Source organism: Eleutherodactylus coqui, chromosome 1, assembly GCF_035609145.1.
Source record: "Eleutherodactylus coqui strain aEleCoq1 chromosome 1, aEleCoq1.hap1, whole genome shotgun sequence".
Lineage (NCBI taxonomy): Eukaryota > Metazoa > Chordata > Amphibia > Anura > Eleutherodactylidae > Eleutherodactylus > Eleutherodactylus coqui.
The window spans coordinates 265,426,847-265,447,813 of record NC_089837.1 but is presented as its reverse complement, the minus strand read 5'-3'; positions in this window follow the sequence as shown (position 1 = coordinate 265,447,813).

Here is a 20,967-nt window from a genome sequence, read left to right as displayed (position 1 = left end):
TGTTCACACATAGTTGCAAAAATTGGTCGACTTGATGAATTTGTAGGATTTTTATTAATTTTAGGTAGCAAAAAATTCGTCAGGATCGTAAGATCAGATACCATCAATCAACCTGTGATATAGACACAATATAGTTTTCCAGAGCTTGAGCCAAAATTTCCTGTAATTGTGCCCTATATGAAGAGAGAGGATTGAATGTAGCAAATCATTTCTAACAACTAGAGACCCGCAATTTTCTCAACATCTCCTCTTCATGCATTTTTACAGACCACAATGTTACCACCCTTATCAGAGAGTTTAATAATAACTTTCTGTTGATGTAATTTTTTTGTGCACACTGTGGTGATCATGTCAGGTTGTCCATCTATATGGATTCTGAAATACATTTTATCTCAGCCATTATAGTTCTAAGACACAAATTCACTGTAGCAAATATGATGGATACTTGCCTCTTGTAGATATATCCTGTTCTTCCAATAATTCCTCATGGATTCGTAATGCGTCATCATCAGAAAAATATTCTGGTGCCCACTTTCATCATGAAAGTACTTATAAACAAGTTTCTTCCCAAACAAATACAGATCTTTCATCACTGAAAAAGAATCAAATTTTGCTGCATGTGAGAAGGATAAACCTAAACTCAGTACATCTACATCATCAGCACTCAAAGGAGTATCTGATAAATTATTTATGTCCATTGAAGATGATTATGATTGTTCATGCCAAGATCTAGTATTGATCCTTCTTTTCTAACCCTGAAATACTTTCTACCTACATTGTTTGCAGAGGAATATGATTCTGCATCTATGTCAGTAGATGAAATAGCATACATTCAAAACGATACATTTGATGTCTCCGTTGATAAACACGATTCTATTGGACATCTTTCATATCACGCTGGAGTTTCTTCTTCTTTCTTTCTTGAATAGTCTTGCACCAGTCTTCCAACCAATTGTCCATTACCTTCTTAATTTCCTCAAATTCTCCTGAAGTAAAAACCTCAGTCAGTCACAATTGATCTAATGTAATATTCTGTTCAATAGCTGCATGTATAATTTTTTCTGTGTATATAAGCTGGGGTAGAACCAAGATGGTAAGAGCAAACTGGACCTGCACTAGGGACGCCTTATGCAGTGTGGTATTTCCCCAGGAGAAACTCTGATTTATTTCATTGGTGCTCTCCCAGCTGATGGTAAATTGGACAGATGATGGAAAAAGACTCCTAGGTGATGGACTCTGTCCAGTGGTGGGTAAAATTTATCCAGCTGAACAGATGTAGTTTATGTGTTGTAAGTGTATTCATGTGTAATATTAATCTGTTCATGTATTTTTCTTGGTGATATCAGTATTTAACCTTTGCCTAAGAAAATAGTGTAAAAGTATGCAATATCAGCTAGTTTATGTAAATTAGTTTAACTATTATCCATTTTATATAATTTTGTTCATTTATTATCGTATCAAATAAATTGTGTTGTATCAACCCACTTGTCCTTCTTTAAAGCCATATCCAAACTTGTTGCCTTTCAAGTTGGCAATTCAACAATTCATTTGAAAAACAAACTGAAATCATTTAGGGTGGAAAATAAAACTTAAAATATGTGGTTGCATAAATATACACACCCTAAAACTAATATTTTGTTGATGTACCCTTTGACTTTATGACAGCATTCAGTCTTCTTTGGAAGGCACATCTTCACTTGGCAATCTTTGCCCACGTTTCCTTGCAAAAGCGCTCCAAATCTGACAGATTGTGTTCTGCCCTCTCCAGGTAAACCACAGATTTTCAATGGGATTCAGGTCTGGGCTCTGGCTGGGCCTTTCTAAAACCTTAATCATCTTCGAGCAAAACCTTTTTTTGTTGATTTGGAGGTATGTTTTGGGTCATTGTTCTGTTTAAAGGTAATATTATTCATCTTCATCTTTTTAGCAGAGGCCTGAAGGTTTTGTGCCAAAATGAACTGATATTTGAAACTGTTCATAATTCCCTCCACCTTGACCAAACCCCAGTTCCAGCAGCGGAGAAAAAGGCCCCAAAGCATAATGCTGCCTTCACCATCTTTACTATGGGTATGGTTTTGCTTTGGTGATGTGAAGTGTTGGCTTTGTGCCAAACATGCTTTTTTGGAAATATAGCAAAAAAGTTCAACCTTGGAATCATCAGACCATAACTTATTCTCCCACATACTTTTTGCAGACATGATGTAATATAGTATGTAAGGCCAAATGAAGACAATGTCCATCTAGTCCAGCCTGTTATCCTCCTGTGTTGTTGATCCAGAGGAAGGCAAAAACCCCAAGAGGCAGGAGCCAATTAGCCCTTTTGGGGGAAAAATTCCTTCCCGACTCCCTAATGGCAATCAGACTAAATCTCTGGATCAACCCCTAAGGTTGGGTTCACACAGGGCTGATTTGCCACGGATTGCCGTTGCATATCCGCACTGTGGCAAAACCGCCGCATTTGCAGTGCAATGCAGCACAAATGCGATTTGCCAAAAAGCTGTTCTCACAGGACGGATTTTTTCCGCAGAGCCGCAGTGCGGAAATGCAACTGCGGTGCGGTTTTAAAAGCTGCAGCATGTCCATTCTACGGTCGTTTCCGCAGCGCTTTTTTGTCTATAGACCTCTATGGACGCAGCCAAAACTGCACCAAATACGCGACAAAAAGTAAAAAAAGCGCTGCGGAAAAAAACGCTTGCGGATTTTTCCGCACGAAAATCCGCAAGCCCAAATTAACCTCTGAAGCGGTTTTGCCGCAGAAGCAGTCCTTCTGCGGCAAAACCGCAGCAAATCCGCCCTGTGTGAACCCAGCCTAATTGTTCCTACCTGCCTGTATACCCGGATTAACAATTAACCTAAGATTTATATCCTGTAATATCCTTCCGCTCCAGAAAGACATCAAGTCCCCTGGTTGATGGTTGTTACATGAGTTGGTTGTCACATGCAATACACTTAACAGTGTAGATGTAGCTAAAAGAATCCTTTAATAAATCTTTTTTAAAAACAACTAGGGCTGAAAACGCACACATAAGGACAAACAAGAAGGAGGCCTAAGCTGTCCACTATGCAAGGTTGCACATGCCGGGAGTGAAGATGCGGGTCACTAAACAAATATACATCACACGTGTACCCTATCAGCTTATGCCAATAGCTGGGTCAATGATGAAGTGATAGGAATCAGTTGACTAATCTCCATCCTTAGGTACCGAAAAGCCTCTCAGTGAGGTAAACAGGTGAGATTCTATGTTACCAATGAGCATGGTCATAGTAATACTCCTGTCCACCCTCTTCTAATGCATTACTTCGGATCAGCTAGTATCCATCCCTCTCTTTACCTCATTGAGAGGACACAGTGATATTGGACATTGGCAGTAAATCTGGATGCGAATACAATACCACTGACAGCTCTGCATCAGGTAAAAAAAGGTATAGGTCTCATTATACCAGTGTAGTAATAAAACTTTTTTCAAACAACCTGAAAAAGGATTAGTTAAATTATACATTTGTGTAGTGCTCTTTTGATTAGCAACCAGGCAAATGTATTGCAGTCCTATTTTAACAAACATAGTAAATGTGGGAGGCAAAACAGTCCAATCACAAATAGTAATAGAATGCTGCAATAGGCAAGGTTCATAAATTGCTGTTCCCTGTCCACAGACTAATCCATCTAATGTCTTCACAAGTTAGATCATTAAAGGTGTTTATTTTTATTATCAATCATGCCTTCAAATTTTGGCAACCAATATTGATATGGATATAATGGTGGTCGGCAGTACTGTAAATGTACACAGTACATCTGTAGTTTGAACTTTAAAATAAATTAAACTTTCCGGTACAATAGGTACCATAACATTGAACACACTATGATTTTGGAGCAATCCATACATCTGATGGAATTATCTCTTCAAATATATTCCTCCATAACCTTTTATTATTAATCATCAAATCTGATTGAACTTTATCGTTTTCATGCAGCATATGTACATTGTAAACTACATTGAGCATAATTAATAAATGCACTCATATTTGGGAATAATTGATATGGCAAAGCAAAACTAAGATTGAACAAAGATAACATCTTTATCATAACCTAACATGAGCTGTTGGGGAAGGAATAGGAAAGGCATCCATTGAGTCTAAAGATTGATAATCTGGAATAAATCTCAGCAACCTTATTTTTCAGCACTTCCATATCAATTGAATTAAGAGCTCCTATTCCTGTTCCAACACCCCCGAGTACAGTGTTGTACCATGCTCTTTTCTGTTTGTATACACATTTCTTTTTTTGGCTTATATTCTGACACCACAATGTGTACGAATCCTCCAGCATCATAGTGGTGTTGTAAATGTTCTCTTCACCACATGTCCTTGCCTGTATTAGTTTGACTTTAAACATGTTTATGAATCCAATGTCACATTTATCACACTGTTCCCTATATTTTTATTTGCCAATTTTGTCAAATCTGGGTTTAGAGGAAAAAGACAAAAAAGAAAAAACCCTTTAGATATTGGGTAGAGATGAGCGAGCACCAAAATGCTCGGGTGCTCGTTACTCGGGACAAAATTTTCGCGATGCTCAAGGGTTCGTTTCAAGTAACGAACCCCATTGAAGTCAATGGGCGACCCGAGCATTTTTGTATATCGCCGATGCTCGCTAAGGTTTCCATTTGTGAAAATCTGGGCAATTCAAGAAAGTGATGGGAACGACACAGCAACGGATAGGGCAGGCGGGGGGCTACATGTTGGGCTGCATCTCAAGTTCCCAGGTCCCACTATTAAGCCACAATAGCGGCAAGAGTGGGCCTCCCCCCCTCCCAACAATTTTTACTTCTGAAAAGCCCTCATTAGCAATGCATACCTTAGCTAAGCACCACACTACCTCCAACAAAGCACAATCACTGCCTGCATGACACTCCGCTGCCACTTCTCCTGGGTTACATGCTGCCCAACCCCCCCCCCCCCCGCACGACCCAGTGTCCACAGCGCACACCAAAGTGTCCCTGCGCAGCCTTCAGCTGCCCTCATGCCACACCACCCTCATGTCTATTTATAAGTGCGTCTGCCATGAGGAGGAACAGCAGGCACACACTGCAGAGGGTTGGCACGGCTAGGCAGCGACCCTCTTTCAAAGGGGCGGGGCGATAGCCCACAATGCTGTACAGAAGCAATGAGAAATATAATCCTGTGCCACCGCCATCAGGAGCTGCACACGTGGACATAGCAATGGGAAACCTATGTGCCACACACTATTCATTCTGTCAAGGTGTCTGCATGCCCCAGTCAGACCGCGGTTTTTTATAAATAGTCACAGGCAGATACAACTCTGCAATGGGAATTCCGTGTGCACCCACAGCATGGGTGGCTCCCTGGAACCCACCGGCTGTACATAAATGTATCCCATTGCAGTGCCCTGGACAGCAGAGCTAACGTCAGATTAAATGCAGGTGGGCTTCGGCCCACACTGCATGCCCCAACCTGACCGGGGTTTTTAATTCATAGACACAGGCAGGTAAAACTCCCTATTGTGAAGTCCCTGTGGACCAACAGCATGGGTGGGTGCCAGGAAGCCACCGGCGGTACATAAATATATCCCATTGCATTGCCCATCACAGCTGAGGTAATGTAATGTTTAATGCAGGTGGGCTTCGGCCCACACTGCATGCCCCAGTCAGACTGGGGTTCTTTAGAAGTGGACACATGCAGTTACAACTCCGTGTGGACCGACAGCATGGGTGGCTCCCTGGAACCCACCGACGGTACATAAATATATCCCATTGCAGTGCCCAGCACAGCTGAGGTAATGTCATGTTTAATGCAGGTGGGCTTCGGCCCACACTGCATGCCCCAGTCAGACTGGGGTTCTTTAGAAGTGGACACATGCAGTTACAACTCCGTGTGGACCGACAGCATGGGTGGCTCCCTGGAACCCACCGGCGGTACATAAATATATCCCATTGCATTGCCCATCACAGCTGAGGTAATGTCATGTTTAATGCAGGTGGGCTTCGGCCCACACTGCATGCCCCAGTCAGACTGGGGTTCTTTAGAAGTGGACACATGCAGTTACAACTCCGTGTCGACCGACAGCATGGGTGGGTGCCAGGAAGCCACCGGCGGTACATAAACATATCCGATTGCAGTGCCCAGCACAGCTGATGTAACGTCAGCTTTAATGCAGGTGGGCAAAAAATTGATTGGATTACACTGTAGGCGAGGGCCCCAAAAAATTGGTGTACCAACAGTACTAATGTATGTCAGAAAAATTGCCCATGCCCAACCAAGAGGGCAGGTGAAACCCATTAATCGCTTTGGTTAATGTGGCTTAATTTGTAACTAGGCCTGGAGGCAGCCCAGTTAAAATAAAAATTGGTTCAGGTGCAAGTTTCAACGCTTTAATGAGCATTGAAACGTATAAAAATTGTTTACAAAAATTATATGACTGAGCCTTGTGGGCCTAAAAAAAATTGCCCGTTCGGCGTAATTACGTGAGGTTTCAGGAGGAGGAGCAGGAGGAGGAGGATGAATATTATACACAGATTGATGAAGCTAAAAGGTCCACGTTTTTGATGGTGATAGAGAACAATGCTTCCATCCGCGGGTGCAGCCTACGTATTGTTTAGGTATCGCTGCTGTCCGCTGGTGGAGAAGAGAAGTCTGGGGAAATCCAGGCTTTGTTCATCTTGATGAGTGTAAGCCTGTCGGCACTGTCTGTTGACAGGCGGGTACGCTTATCTGTGATGATTCCCCCAGCCGCACTAAACACCCTCTCTGACAAGACGCTAGCCGCAGGACAAGCAAGCACCTCCAGGGCATACAGCGCGAGTTCAGGCCACGTGTCCAGCTTCGACACCCAGTAGTTGTAGGGGGCAGAGGCGTCACGGAGGACGGTCGTGCGATCGGCTACGTACTCCCTCACCATCCTTTTACAGTGCTCCCGCCGACTCAGCCTTGACTGGGGAGCGGTGACACAGTCTTGCTGGGGAGCCAGAAAGCTGTCAAAGGCCTTGGAGAGTGTTCCCCTGCCTGTGCTGTACATGCTGCCTGATCTCCGCGCCTCCCCTGCTACCTGGCCCTCGGAACTGCGCCTTCGGCCACTAGCGCTGTCTGATGGGAAGTTTACCATCAGTTTGTCCGCCAGGGTCCTGTGGTATAGCATCACTCTCGAACCCCTTTCCTCTTCGGGTATGAGAGTGGAAAGGTTCTCCTTATACCGTGGGTCGAGCAGTGTGTACACCCAGTAATCCGTAGTGGCCAGAATGCGTGTAACGCGAGGGTCACGAGAAAGGCATCCTAACATGAAGTCAGCCATGTGTGCCAGGGTACCTGTACGCAACACATTGCTGTCCTCACTAGGAAGATCACTTTCAGGATCCTCTTCCTCCTCCTCCTCAGGCCATACACGCTGAAAGGATGACAGGCAAGCAGCATGGGTACCCTTAGCAGTGGGCCAAGCTTTCTCTTCCCCCTCCTCCTCATCCTCCTCATGCTCCTCCTCCTCAACGCGCTGAGATATAGACAGGAGGGTGCTCTGACTATCCAGCGACATACTGTCTTCCCCCGCCTCTGTTTTCGAGCGCAAAGTGTCTGCCTTTATGCTTTGCAGGGAACTTCTCAAGAGGCATAGCAGAGGAATGGTGACGTTAATGATTGCAGCATCGCTGCTCACCATCTGGGTAGACTCCTCAAAGTTTCCAAGGACCTGGCAGATGTCTGCCAACCAGGCCCACTCTTCTGTAAAGAATTGAGGAGGCTGACTCCCACTGCACCGCCCATGTTGGAGTTGGTATTCCACTATAGCTCTACGCTGCTCATAGAGCCTGGCCAACATGTGGAGCGTAGAGTTCCACCGTGTGGGCACGTCGCACAGCAGTCGGTGCACTGGCAGATGAAACCGATGTTGCAGGGTGTGCAGGGTGTCAGCGTCCGTGTGGGACTTGCGGAAATGTGCGCAGAGCCGGCGCACCTTTCCGAGCAGGTCTGACAAGCGTGGGTAGCTTTTCAGAAAGCGCTGAACCACCAAATTAAAGACGTGGGCCAGGCATGGCACGTGCGTGAGGCTGCCGAGCTGCAGAGCCGCCACCAGGTTACGGCCGTTGTCACACACGACCATGCCCGGTTGGAGGCTCAGCGGCGCAAGCCAGCGGTCGGTCTGCTCTGTCAGACCCTGCAGCAGTTCGTGGGCTGTGTGCCTCTTCTCTCCTAAGCTGAGTAGTTTCAGCACGGCCTGCTGACGCTTGCCCACCACTGTGCTGCCGTGCCGCGCGACACCGACTGCTGGCGACGTGCTGCTGCTGACACATCTTGATTGCGAGACAGAGGTTGCGTAGGAGGAGGAGGGTGGTTTAGTGAAGGAAGCATACACCGCCGCAGATACCACCACCGAGCTGGGGCCCGCAATTCTGGGGGTGGGTAGGACGTGAGCGGTCCCAGGCTCTGACTCTGTCCCAGCCTCCACTAAATTCACCCAATGTGCCGTCAGGGAGATATAGTGGCCCTGCCCGCCTGTGCTTGTCCACGTGTCTGTTGTTAAGTGGACCTTGGCAGTAACCGTGTTGGTGAGGGCGCGTACAATGTTGCGGGAGACGTGGTCGTGCAGGGCTGGGACGGCACATCGGGAAAAGTAGTGGCGACTGGGAACTGAGTAGCGCGGGGCCGCCGTCGCCATCATACCTTTCAAAGCCTCCGTTTCCACAACCCTATACGGCAGCACCTCCAGGCTGATAAATTTGGCTATGTGCACGTTTAACGCTTGAGCATGTGGGTGCGTGGCGGCGTACTTGCGCTTGCGCTCCAACACTTGCGCTAGCGACGGCTGGACGGTGCGCTGAGAGACATTGGTGGATGGGGCCGAGGACAGCGGAGGTGAGGGTGTGGGTGCAGGCCAGGAGACGGTAGTGCCTGTGTCCTGAGAGGGGGGTTGGATCTCAGTGGCAGGTTGGGGTACAGGGGGAGAGGCAGCGGTGCAAACCGGAGGCAGTGAACGGCCTTCGTCCCACCTTGTGGGGTGCTTGGCCATCATATGTCTGCGCATGCTGGTGGTGGTGAGGCTGGTGGTGGTGGCTCCCCGGCTGATCTTGGCGCGACAAAGGTTGCACACCACTGTTCGCCGGTCGTCTGCACTCTCAGTGAAAAACTGCCAGACCTTTGAGCACCTCGGCCTCTGCAGGGTGACATGGCGCGAGGGGGCGCTTTGGGAAACAGTTGGTGGATTATTCGGTCTGGCCCTGCCTCTACCCCTGGCCACCGCACTGCCTCTTCCAACCTGCCCTGCTGCTGCACTTGCCTCCCCCTCTGAAGACCTGTCCTCAGTAGGCGTAGCAAACCAGGTGGGGTCAGTCACCTCATCGTCCTGCTGCTCTTCCTCCGAATCCTCTGTGCGCTCCTCCCTCGGACTTACTCCAATTACTACTACCTGAGTGATAGACAACTGTGTCTCATCGTCATCGTCCTCCTCACCCACTGAAAGCTCTTGAGACAGTTGCCGGAAGTCCCCAGCCTCATCCCCCGGACTCCGGGAACTTTCCAAAGGTTGGGCATTGGTCACGACAAACTCCTCCAGTGGGAGAGGATTCGGAACCATTGCTGCCCATTCTGGGCAGGGGCCCGAGAACAGTTCCTGGGAGTCTGCCTGCTCCTCAGAATGTGTCATTGTAATGGAGTGAGGAGGCTGGGAGGAAGGAGGAGCAGCAGCCAGAGGATTCAGAGTTGCAGCAGTGGACAGCACAGAATTCTGGGTGGTCGATAGATTGCTGGATGCACTTTCTACCATCCACGACAGGACCTGCTCACACTGCTCATTTTCTAATAAAGGTCTACCGCGTGGACCCATTAATTGTGAGATGAATGTGTGGACGCCAGAAACGTGCCTCTCTCCTAATCCCGCAGTAGTCGGCTGCGATGCACCTGGATCAGGAGCTCGGCCTGTGCCCACACCCTGACTTGGGCCTCCGCGTCCTCGCCCGCGTCCACGTCCTCTAGGCCTACCCCTCAGCATGCTGTATTACCAGTAGTGCAGAAACAGAATGCTGTAATTAAATGTGCCGCTTATTGGCCTGTGGTTGGAGGCTGACTTCGCTTATGGAACGCACAGCAGAGGCAGGAAAGAATTTTGCGCAAGCCTGCTGTAACACTTAGCTGGCTGCGTATGAATTAGGACAACTACCCCCAGCAGAGACGCAGTACAGTCAGGACGGTCACAGGCAGCCCAAATAGATTTTTTTTCCCAATTTTTTTTGGAAAAGCCCACTGCCTATATAGACTGGATATGTCTTTCACTGTCCTTGCCTCACCACCACTACTGGCCGTGGACTATGTAAAATTACTGCAGGATGCAATGCTCTGGACGCAATGCTCTACACGGCCGATATACAAAAAAAAATTTAAAAAATGTGCAACACTGCCAAAAGCAGCCTCAACAGTACTGCACACGGTCAGATGTGGCCCTAAGAAGGACCGTTGGGGTTCTTGAAGCCTAAAATCAATCCTAACACTCTCCCTATAGCAGCTCCGGCATCAGCAGCACTTTCCCTGATCCCTGTCAGAATGCATCTGTGGCGAGCCGCGGGAGGGGCCGATTTATATACTCGGGTGACACCTGATCTCGCCAGCCACTCACTGCAGGGGGGTGGTATAGGGCTTGAACGTCGCAGGGGGAAGTTGTAATGCCTTCCCTGTCTTTCTATTGGCCAGAAAAGCGCGCTAACGTCTCAGAGATGAAAGTGAAAGTAACTTGAACATCGCGTGGTGCTCGCCTCTAGTAACGAGCATCTCGAACACGCTAATACTCGAACGAGTATCAAGCTCGGACGAGTACGTTCGCTCATCTCTAATATTGGGTTAACATATATAGGAATGAAAATGTCTTTTTCTGTAAAATTCTTTCTTCTTTTGATCTTATACCCTAAATCCACAGGGTCTCTGAAGCACGGGGATAATTGTGCCCTTACTACTTTCCCTGGTTAGTCAAATAACAGATGCTAAGTAGGAATCTGTCCCCACCCATTACATTGGTGTCAATCAATCCCCTCTATTCTCTCTGTCTATGTCCATGGGTGTGAAAAGTGCAGGTATCCATGGCTGACTATAGAGACCCTTTATTCTTTATAGATTCCACTATTCAAGATGCCCTTTGTACACCATTTGTTCCCTTAGTCTTTATGGACGAGCTATGATGCTTTGGCCCTCCTTTGATGTGTCATCAAGTGGTTGGTGTTCTGCAGAACGTCTGAGGCTCACTCCAGCGGCAGTTTAGCAGCATTTGGGCACTGTTATAAACATTTTTCTCAGTGTGTCAGTTCTTCAGGCTCAGATGAATAGTCACTGTGTATGAACAGATACAGCTTGCACTTAGAGAAAATGCATTTTAAAATCACACTTGCAAAGTTCCAATGTCCTGCAAAAAATTATTCAGTTCATGAATTTTCTCTGTCCAAAATAAACTTTATGGGATATAATTCAGTCCAGAAGAAATCAAACAAAACCAAAAATCGCAGTCCTGGGTCTGGTGGTGCTTTTCTTCACCCCTCCATAAAAATGAATAAAACAAGATTCTGTAGGTCAATTTTATCAATCGAACAAACTGTGCCCAGAGCAACCTTATTAGTTTTCTGCTGTAGCAAACAAATAGATTAAGAATATTAGAAATATTTATCTCTGACAGCAAAAACAATATATACCATATACATATAACTCATGAATTAGTCATTTAAACGAACAGTAATAATTCCTTATATTATACAGAACTGCAAGTCAAGTCAATGAATTTTAAAACTAAAATAATAATCTTAGATTTATCATCATCATTATCTGCACAGTTACTTGCTTATCATATACATTATCAAACACTGCAAATCATGTTAATCAAGTTTACAACACAATCTTAAGATTTGTCATTATCATCAGTACAGTTACCTATTTATCACATCCCATTCTTAGATTTATAACAAGTACCGGTAGCTTATTATGTTATATATTCACATAATTGTCATAGTTTCCCCCCAAAACAATACATAAATAGATATACTATTAATCCAATTCATGTAAATGAGTTTACAGTTATAAATCACATGTATCTCTAGACTGTAATCTCTAATGACAAACAGACATTAAACAAAAGTCTTCCTACAGCTAATATGCATAAGAAAGGCACTGTGTATCTTTTCAACATATAAGTTCTTCTGCACTCCATATGCACTGGAGCTCCAAAAAATAAAAATACAAAAAAAATTGTCTAAATTTAGGCATTTGTGGTTGTTTTTTACAAAAGCGAAGCTAACACTATCTATTGTAAAGTGATAGCACTTGTCAATGAATGACCAAGGTTCTGCTTTTGTATTCCTACAAACAAACAAAAGGGTTATTAGCATTCCCCTCCCCCAATCAAACTGTTTTTTTTAGGTCTGCTCTTTAAAGTAAACATATCCTTAGAAAAAGGTAAAAACATTTTTTTAAGACAAAAGATTTCAGCCAGCACATCATTGCCGGAATATTTCTCATTACAAGTTACATTGAAGAGGAAAATAAAAACAAAGTGAAACAACAATAACAAACAAAACATACAAAAGATTAGAACAATTCCTGAAATGCCATTACACAGTTTTATATTCCCATATTGGAGAATCTGGAGTTCTATCAGGTGGGCTTTTTTTACTGTTACTTTTTCTTTTTATAATGTTCCCCCAGAGTCATATAACCTCCTCTCCTTATACATTCTCCACATCTCATCTGTGCTGATCCCATCTATTTTCTTCTGTTGGACCCCCTCTTTCAATAAACGTTGGAAATCTTTTTCCTGCTTACTCTATCTCGATTCACCCGAGTACTTCAATTATGATTGGGATTTTGATTTTGTTGTGACTCCTCCTTTTTCTGTTTTAAACATCTATTGTGTCTCTCATGACCCCATCTTTCAATAATGCACTGCCTTATAAGTTTCCTTACTTAGCTTTTAGGTGGCCCATACCCCTTCTGGGTGCTCTCCTTGGGGAGAGACTATACTATCCCCTGATCCACTTACCCCCCCTTCCCCGGTGTCTCCACACACTTTTTGGGTGCTCTCCGTAAGGAGACATGACACTACTTCTGACCCACATCATAGGCCTCCTCACAGATTAAGCCAGAATCCTACTGCAGACTGATGAGGGACAAGCACCCCGAAACAGCCTGTATGTGCATGGTTTCTGGCCTGGTTTAATATTCATAATCATTGAGGACTTGTTATAAGGTCACTTTGAATTGAAGGAATGCTGCCATCCAATTCTGTAGAGGTATTTTTCCATCCTTATTTGCATTAATTTCCCAGAGAAGCACTGCCTTACAAGTCTCCTTACTTAGCTTTAAAGGGGTTGTCCTGCGGCAGAAATGTAAATTTTCTCTCTTCCCAGTCCCCCTTCTAAAGCAAACATACTACACTACCCGGGAAAGCATTTTTAAAGAGCGTTTCTACTCACCATTAGCTCGTTTCGTGAACTTATAAAAATTCTTCTTTCAAGATGGCCGCCGGTCCTTTCCCAAGGTGCACCACGGTTTTCTCCCATGGTGCACCGCGGGTCTTCTCCCATGGTGCACCGTGGATGTTCTTCTCCAGTCTTGCGTTCCACTGCCGATTACAGCCACCTCATTGGCTGATCGGCACCACGTGACGGATGCGGAGCTATGATGACGTGGAGAAGAGGGAGGAGCCAGGACGCCGCTCGTGAGCCCGGACACAGCCAGCAGAGGATTCTTATCTGCGCAAGCGCCGACTGTTGCGGCGACCAGAGAAGAAGGCTTCAGTCGTCGCCATGGAGACGGGGACGCCAGCGCCGGAGGGGGTAAGTGTATAACTTGTGTATGGCTCATATTTAATGCACAATGTATATTACAAAGTGCATTAATATGGCCATACAGAAGTGCTTAACACCGCTTGCTTTCACGGGACAACCCCTTTAAAGTGTCCCCACACACATTCTTGGTGCTTTCCTTGGGGAGAGACTATACCATCCCCTTATCTACACACACCCTAGGTGTCTCCCTACACTTTTTGGGTGCTCTCTTTAAGGAGACATTACACCGCTTCTGACCCACATAATAGGCCCCTCACAGACTAAGCCAGAATCCTACTGCACACTGATGGGGGCAAGCACTACAAAACAGCCTCTATGTGCTAGTTTTAAACTTGGTTTAATCTTCTAATCATTCAACTTTGAATTGAAGGAATGCCACCATCCAATAGATAACATACAAAGTCAGGGAAGCGCCAAAGTTAGAATAATAAAGATAGTCTCACCTGGTGTAGACAGCTGTAGACCCCTAGGGTACCAGCGGTCTCACCTGGGGATCGTTCCGGTGTAATCCTATGCCCGATGGCATCCACTGAACCAGGGGAAAGCTGCAGGAGTTACAGGGGTCCCCACAGTGGAGGATCCCCCGTACAACATCCAATAGATGGCGCTGTAGAGGTATTTTTCCATCTTTCTTATTTTCAATAAAGCAAGAAACATTTTTTTCATCTAAGATAACCCCTGATGCTCCCTGATCATATACGCATACAATCCAATCCATTAAATCTATTAAACTTTCTCCTGACCACTGCTGAAATCTACTAATAAGGTCAGTTATTTCTTGTTGAAAACAATTTTTTAATTGTGCTAGTAACTTTAGTAGCTATTTGAACATTATCATGACTATTCATCTGCTTTCTTTTAACAGCTGGTTTAGCCTCAACAGATAAGGAATCTACTCCTCTTTGTACATTACAACACTCATCATCCTCTTCTCCTCCCTTCTCCTTTTCACAGCTGCTAGAATCTCCATCACACGTATCATGATCCCATTTGATCCCTGCTTCAGCTATGGCCAAAGCAACTTTCCTTTTATTTACTCTTTGCCTTTTCTTATACTTGTTCTGAGCCACTTGAACTGCTGCCTTCTCAGCCTAATTCTGATACCCATCATATTTATCCATAAGAAACTTATTTTCACATTTTGCAACTGGCAAAGCACTTGCCTCACACAACTGCTTTTCCAATTCTTGCACTTGCAGCAACATTCGATCTTTCTCTTCAAGTTGTATACGATAGGCTGCTAACAAAATCCAACCACATCTACACACATTCATAAAATCTTTTTCTTATCTCAATTTCACTTTTTGCAAACATGCCATTACATTCACTGGTTCAACATCCTTCAAACACTTTTCCTATGATTCACTTAAACCCACACATTGCGACCACTCGGTGGCTAGAATGTTGTACGGAGCCTTCCCCCTACTTGGAATCTCAACAGATTGATTCCTAACAACACTTTTCTTAAGAATAGAAATATTATGCAATATCACACTATTTTCAATTTCACGTTTTTTAAAATTCCAGGTTATTGGAATTTTGCAATAATTCAACCCCTGAAACTTCCATGTATCCTGTTCACAGCGCCAAATTATGTATTGCCAACTTGAAAGGCAACAAGTTTGGATATGGCTTTAACCCCTTAGTGACCAAGCCTGTTTGCGCCTTAATGACCAGGCCAAATTTTGCAAATCTGACACGTGTCAATTTAGCATGGAAAAAAACCAGAAAGGTTTTGCATATCCAAGCGATTCTGACATTGTTTTTTCGCCACAAGTTGTACTTCATTTAGGCGGAAAAAAAAGACAGATAGAATTTGTGTTTATTTATTAAAAGCGCCAAAATTGGGAAAATTTTGAAAAAATCGTCATTTTTTCACATTTCCAACTGCAATATCTCAAATATGTGCAAACATAATATAGAAATTTTTGCTAAGATATATATTTCCATCCGTTTACTTTATTTTGGGCGCATATTGGAAAAACTTTAGTTTTTTTTTAACCATTTAGGAGATGTACAAATTTAACATTACTTTTCAGCATTTTGAGGAACACTTTGTTTTCCTACACCAAGCCAAGATTGGAAAGGCTCATAGGAGTCAAAATGATAGATACCCCCACAAATGACCCCATTTTAAAAACTACACCCCTTAACGTATTCACTGAGGGGTGTCATGAGTGTTTTAACCCCACAGTTTTTTTTAGGAGTCAATGCAATTTAGAAGAGAAAAACTAAAATTTCATATTTTTGCAAATATGTCATTTTAAAGACAGGACTTTTTTCTATAGTACACATGAAGATGAGGATTTTCACCCCAAAATGGATAAGCCTGTTTGTCCCATGCTCAGAAGCATACCCATTGTGGCCCTAGTATTACGTCTGTATGCACAATGGGGCCCAAAATGAAAGGAGCAACCGGTGGCTTTTGGAACAGAAATTTTGCTTGAAGGAGATTTAGGCCCTATTGCACACTTGTAGAGCCATTGAGTGACCAAAACGATGGAGAACCCCCACAAGTGACCCCATTTTGAAAAGTAGACCCCTTAACGAATTTATGTAGGGGTACAATGACTTTTTTGACTTCACAGTTTTTGAATGAATCTAAGCCAAGCCGAAGGAAAAAAATTACGATTTTCATTTTTTTGGTAATTCTGTCATTTTAAAAGCAGTTTTTTTTGTGCAGCACATATATGAATGAAGACTTGCACCCCAAAATGGATACCCCTGTTTGTCCTGTGCTCTGAAACATACACATTGTGGCCCTAATCGTGTGTCTGGATGCACAATGGGGCCCAAAATGAAAGGAGCAACCGGTGGCTTTCGGAACAGAAATTTTGCTAGAAGGAGATTTAGGCCCTATTGCACACTTGTAGAGCCATTGAGTGACCAAAACGATGAAGAACCCCCACAAGTGACCCCATTATGAAAAGTAGACCCCTTAACGAATTTATGTAGGGGTACGATGACTTTTTTGACTTCACAGTTTTTGAATGAATCTAAGCCAAGCCGAAGGAAAAAAATTACGATTTTAATTTTTTTGGCAATTGTCTTTTTAAAAGCAGTTTTTTCGTACAGCACATATATGAATGAAGACTTGCACCCCAAAATGGGTACCCCTGTTTGTCCTGTGCTCAGAAACATACCCATTGTGGCCCTAATCTTATGTCTGGATGCACAATAGGGCCCAAAATGGAAGGAGCAACCGGTGGCTTTCGGAACAGAAATATTGCTTGAAGGAGATTTAGGCCCTATTGCACACTTGTAGAGCCATAGAGTGACCAAAACGATGGAGAACCCCCACAAGTGACCCCATTTTAAAAAGTAGACCCCTTAATGAATTTATCTAGGGGTACAATGACTTTTTTGACTTCACAGTTTTTGAATGTATCTAAGCCAAGCAGAAGGAAAAAATTAGGATTTTCAAAATTTAAAAACAGGTTTTTTTGTTCAGTGTACATAGAAATGAAGACGTTCACCCCAAAATGCATACCCCCATTTGTCCTGTGTTCAGAAACATACCCATTGTGGCCCTAATCTACTTAAAGAAAATATGGCTAGGCCTATAATGGAAGGAGCACCCGTTGGATTTCAGGGTACAACGGAATAAATTCCTGGCCCCATTACCCACTTGTAGAGCCATTGAGCGGCCAAAACGATAGAGAACCCCCACAAATGACCCCATTTTGAGAACTAGACCCCTTAACAAATTCATCTAGGGGTGTACTGCGTATTTTGACCCCACAGTATTTGAATGAATCTAAGCAAAGCAGAAGGAAAAAATTACGCTTTTCATTTTTTTGGCAATTTCGTCAATTTAAAAACAGTTTTTTTTGTACAGTGTACATAGGAATGAAGACTTTCACCCCAAAATGGATACCCCCGTTTGTCCCGTGTTCAGAAACATACCCATTGTGGCCCTAATCTACTTAAAGGAAACATGGCTAGGCCTATAATGGAAGGAGCACCCGTTGGATTTCAGGGTACAACGGAATAAATTCCAGGCCCCATTGCCCACTTATAGAGCCATTGAGCGGCCAAAACAATAGAGAACCCCCACAAATGACCCCATTTTGAAAACTACACCCCTTAACGAATTCATATAGGGCTGTACTGCGTATTTTGACCCCCCAGTATTTGAATAAATCTAAGCAAAGCGGAAGGAAAAAATTACGATTTTCATTTTTTGGCAATTTTGTCAATTTAAAAACTGTTTTTTTTGTACAGTGTACATAGGAATGAAGACTTTCACCCCAAAATGGATACCCCTGTTTGTCCCGTGTTCAGAAACATACCCATTGTGGCCCTAATCTACTTAAAGGAAACATGGCTAGCCCTATAATGGAAGGAGCACCCGTTGGATTTCAGGGTACAACGGAATAAATTCCAGGCCCCATTGCCCACTTATAGAGCCATTGAGCGGCCAAAACAATAGAGAACCCCCACAAATGACCCCATTTTGAAAACTACACCCCTTAACGAATTCATATAGGGCTGTACTGCGTATTTTGACCCCCCAGTATTTGAATAAATCTAAGCAAAGCGGAAGGAAAAAATTACGATTTTCATTTTTTGGCAATTTTGTCAATTTAAAAACTGTTTTTTTTGTACAGTGTACATAGGAATGAAGACTTTCACCCCAAAATGGATACCCCTGTTTGTCCCGTGTTCAGAAACATATCCATTGTGGCCCTAATCTACTTACAGGACACATGGCTAGGCCCATAATGGAGGGAATGCCCGCTGGATTTCAGGGTACAACTGAATAAATTCCAGGCCCCATTGCCCACTTATACGGAAAAAAAATTGACTTCCTAAAAATAATCCCCCCCACCCCCCATTTTTGGCATTCCCTAAATATTAGATAAAGGTTATAATATAAACTGCGTTTTATGTCCGAAGACAGGGGTAATTACGGAGGCTGGTTGGGTTAGGCACATGGGGCAAGAAAACCGTGTATCCCCCCTCCTCTCATGCTTTTTTGGGGGGTATTCCGTAACCTCAGCGGCAGGTATGGGGTGTAAAAAGTGGCCCTCTGTGAGGCTTTGTAATCTTGCTGCGGTGCGGCGGTCTCACACAGAAGGCGCTCAACAAGCTGCTCCTGGAACTGCAGGAAGGCGAGCGTTCCCGGGGCTTCTTGTAAATTACGTGTTACAGGTAGCGGTCTGAATAACGCCGGGCTCAGACAGCCGTAGGTGGAATCCGCTTGCGGAGGCCCGCAGCGGATTCCAGCTGTGAGCCCGGCTGTGACCCTGCGTACGGCCGCGTAATGTACTGCGCATAACTGTCTACTCACACAGGCGGTCATGCGCAGTACACCGTTGTTTGTTTTTATTTCCCGCGCCGTCGCTTAGAGATGACCCGGGTACCCGCAGCCCGTACACAATGTAGTTGCACATGGGCTGTGGGTATATCCGAAGTCATAGAGCACAATGGGCGCTAGGTCGTGGATATCCTCGGTAAAATATAGCATGCCGTGTTCTGTTTCTGCGAGTGGATTACGTAATTCCGACCCACTAATTGGGGGGAATTGTGTAATCCAATGCATGCGATTGATCCGTGGATTACCGCTGATCAAGCGCATGCAGAACTCGTAATTCCTCTCCGGTCATGTGTGACCGGCCTAATGTTAGATCGCTACTTTATCACGTGACCGGGGACCGCTCAACGAGGCCGCCGGTCACTGCTCCAAGTACTCAGCGACCGTTGGTCATCAAGAGAAGGGAGATTTAAAATTTCCTGGGCTCCCCGTCTCCTGCGAATGTGTCCGGCATTTTGCCGGCGGGCGCATGCGCAGCAGCCGGAAGGGTCCATGGAAGATAATCGCATCTGGATTTAAATGCGGAAGCCTCCGAGAAGATGTTTCATCTCCCCTCACCGATTGCATCAGTGAGGGGAGATAAAACTTCCACTTTTGAAAGAACTTTTATGTGATCGCCATTATGCATTGGCTAACGGTGATCACGTGACCAGTAACCGCATACCGCAGCTCCCCGTGACATCTCCAGGCTCTTGGCTACCTTTGGTAGCCAGCAGCAGGGAGATTTTAAATTTCTTGGGAAATATTTCACTTTTGCGCATGCGTCCACCATCATGCTGACGGGCGCATACGCAGAAGCTGGGGTAAGGTCCACGGATGAACATCCCATCAGGGAAGAAATCCGGGGACCTTGGGTACGTAATTTCATCCCCCCTTACGGATATGATCCGTAAGGGGAGATAAAACTTTAACTTTATAAACTTTTAACTTTTTTTTTTTTTTTTACTTTTTAACTTTATATGATCACCGTTATCCGATGGATAACGGTGATCATATGACTGGAAACCGCATACAGCGGTCCCCAGTCATATCTCCCTGCACTCGGCTATCTGTGACAGCTGGGTGCAGGGAGATTTTGAATTTGCCGGGCTCGCCGGCCTTCTGCGCATGCGCGCCACATCGGCACATCGCAGAAGCCAGCGGGGGGTCTGGAGACCGGCCGGAGGACATGGAGGAAGCGGGGTGAGTATTTTCACCTTCCCTCATGGATCCGATCCAGGAGGGGAGGTGAAACTTTTCTTTTTTTAACATCTTTGTTTACTTTTCCGTGATCGCCGTTATCCAGGAGCTGGGAGCCAGGAGATTTTAAATTTCCCACGCCTACAGGAGCCGGGAGCCAGGAGATTTTAAATTTCCCACGCCGCCGGGCCTTCTGCGCATGCGGCTGACATAATGCCGCCTGGCGCGCATGCGCAGAAGGACGGCTACGGGGCCCGGAGCATCGGGAGAGCGGGGAGCAGCGTGCCGGACCTGGGTGAGTAATTTCAGCTGCCCTGATGGATCCGATCCATGAGGGCAGCTGAATATGTAACTTTTTTTCAACTTTTATTTACGTTTTTGTGATCGGCGCTATCCATTGGATAGCGCCGATCGCAATGCCGGGGGGGGGGGGGGGTCCGTACAGCCCGGGATGACAGCTCCATGCTGTCAGCTACCTGCGGACACCGACAGCATGGAGCTGTCACGTCCACAGCCCACGGGGCTTTATTCTCTGCAGGACACGTTTTTACGTCCTCAGAGAATAAAGCCCACTTCGGGAGGACGTAAAACACTATGGGCTGGTCGTTAAGGGGTTAAAGAAGGACAAGTAGGTTGATACAACACAATTTG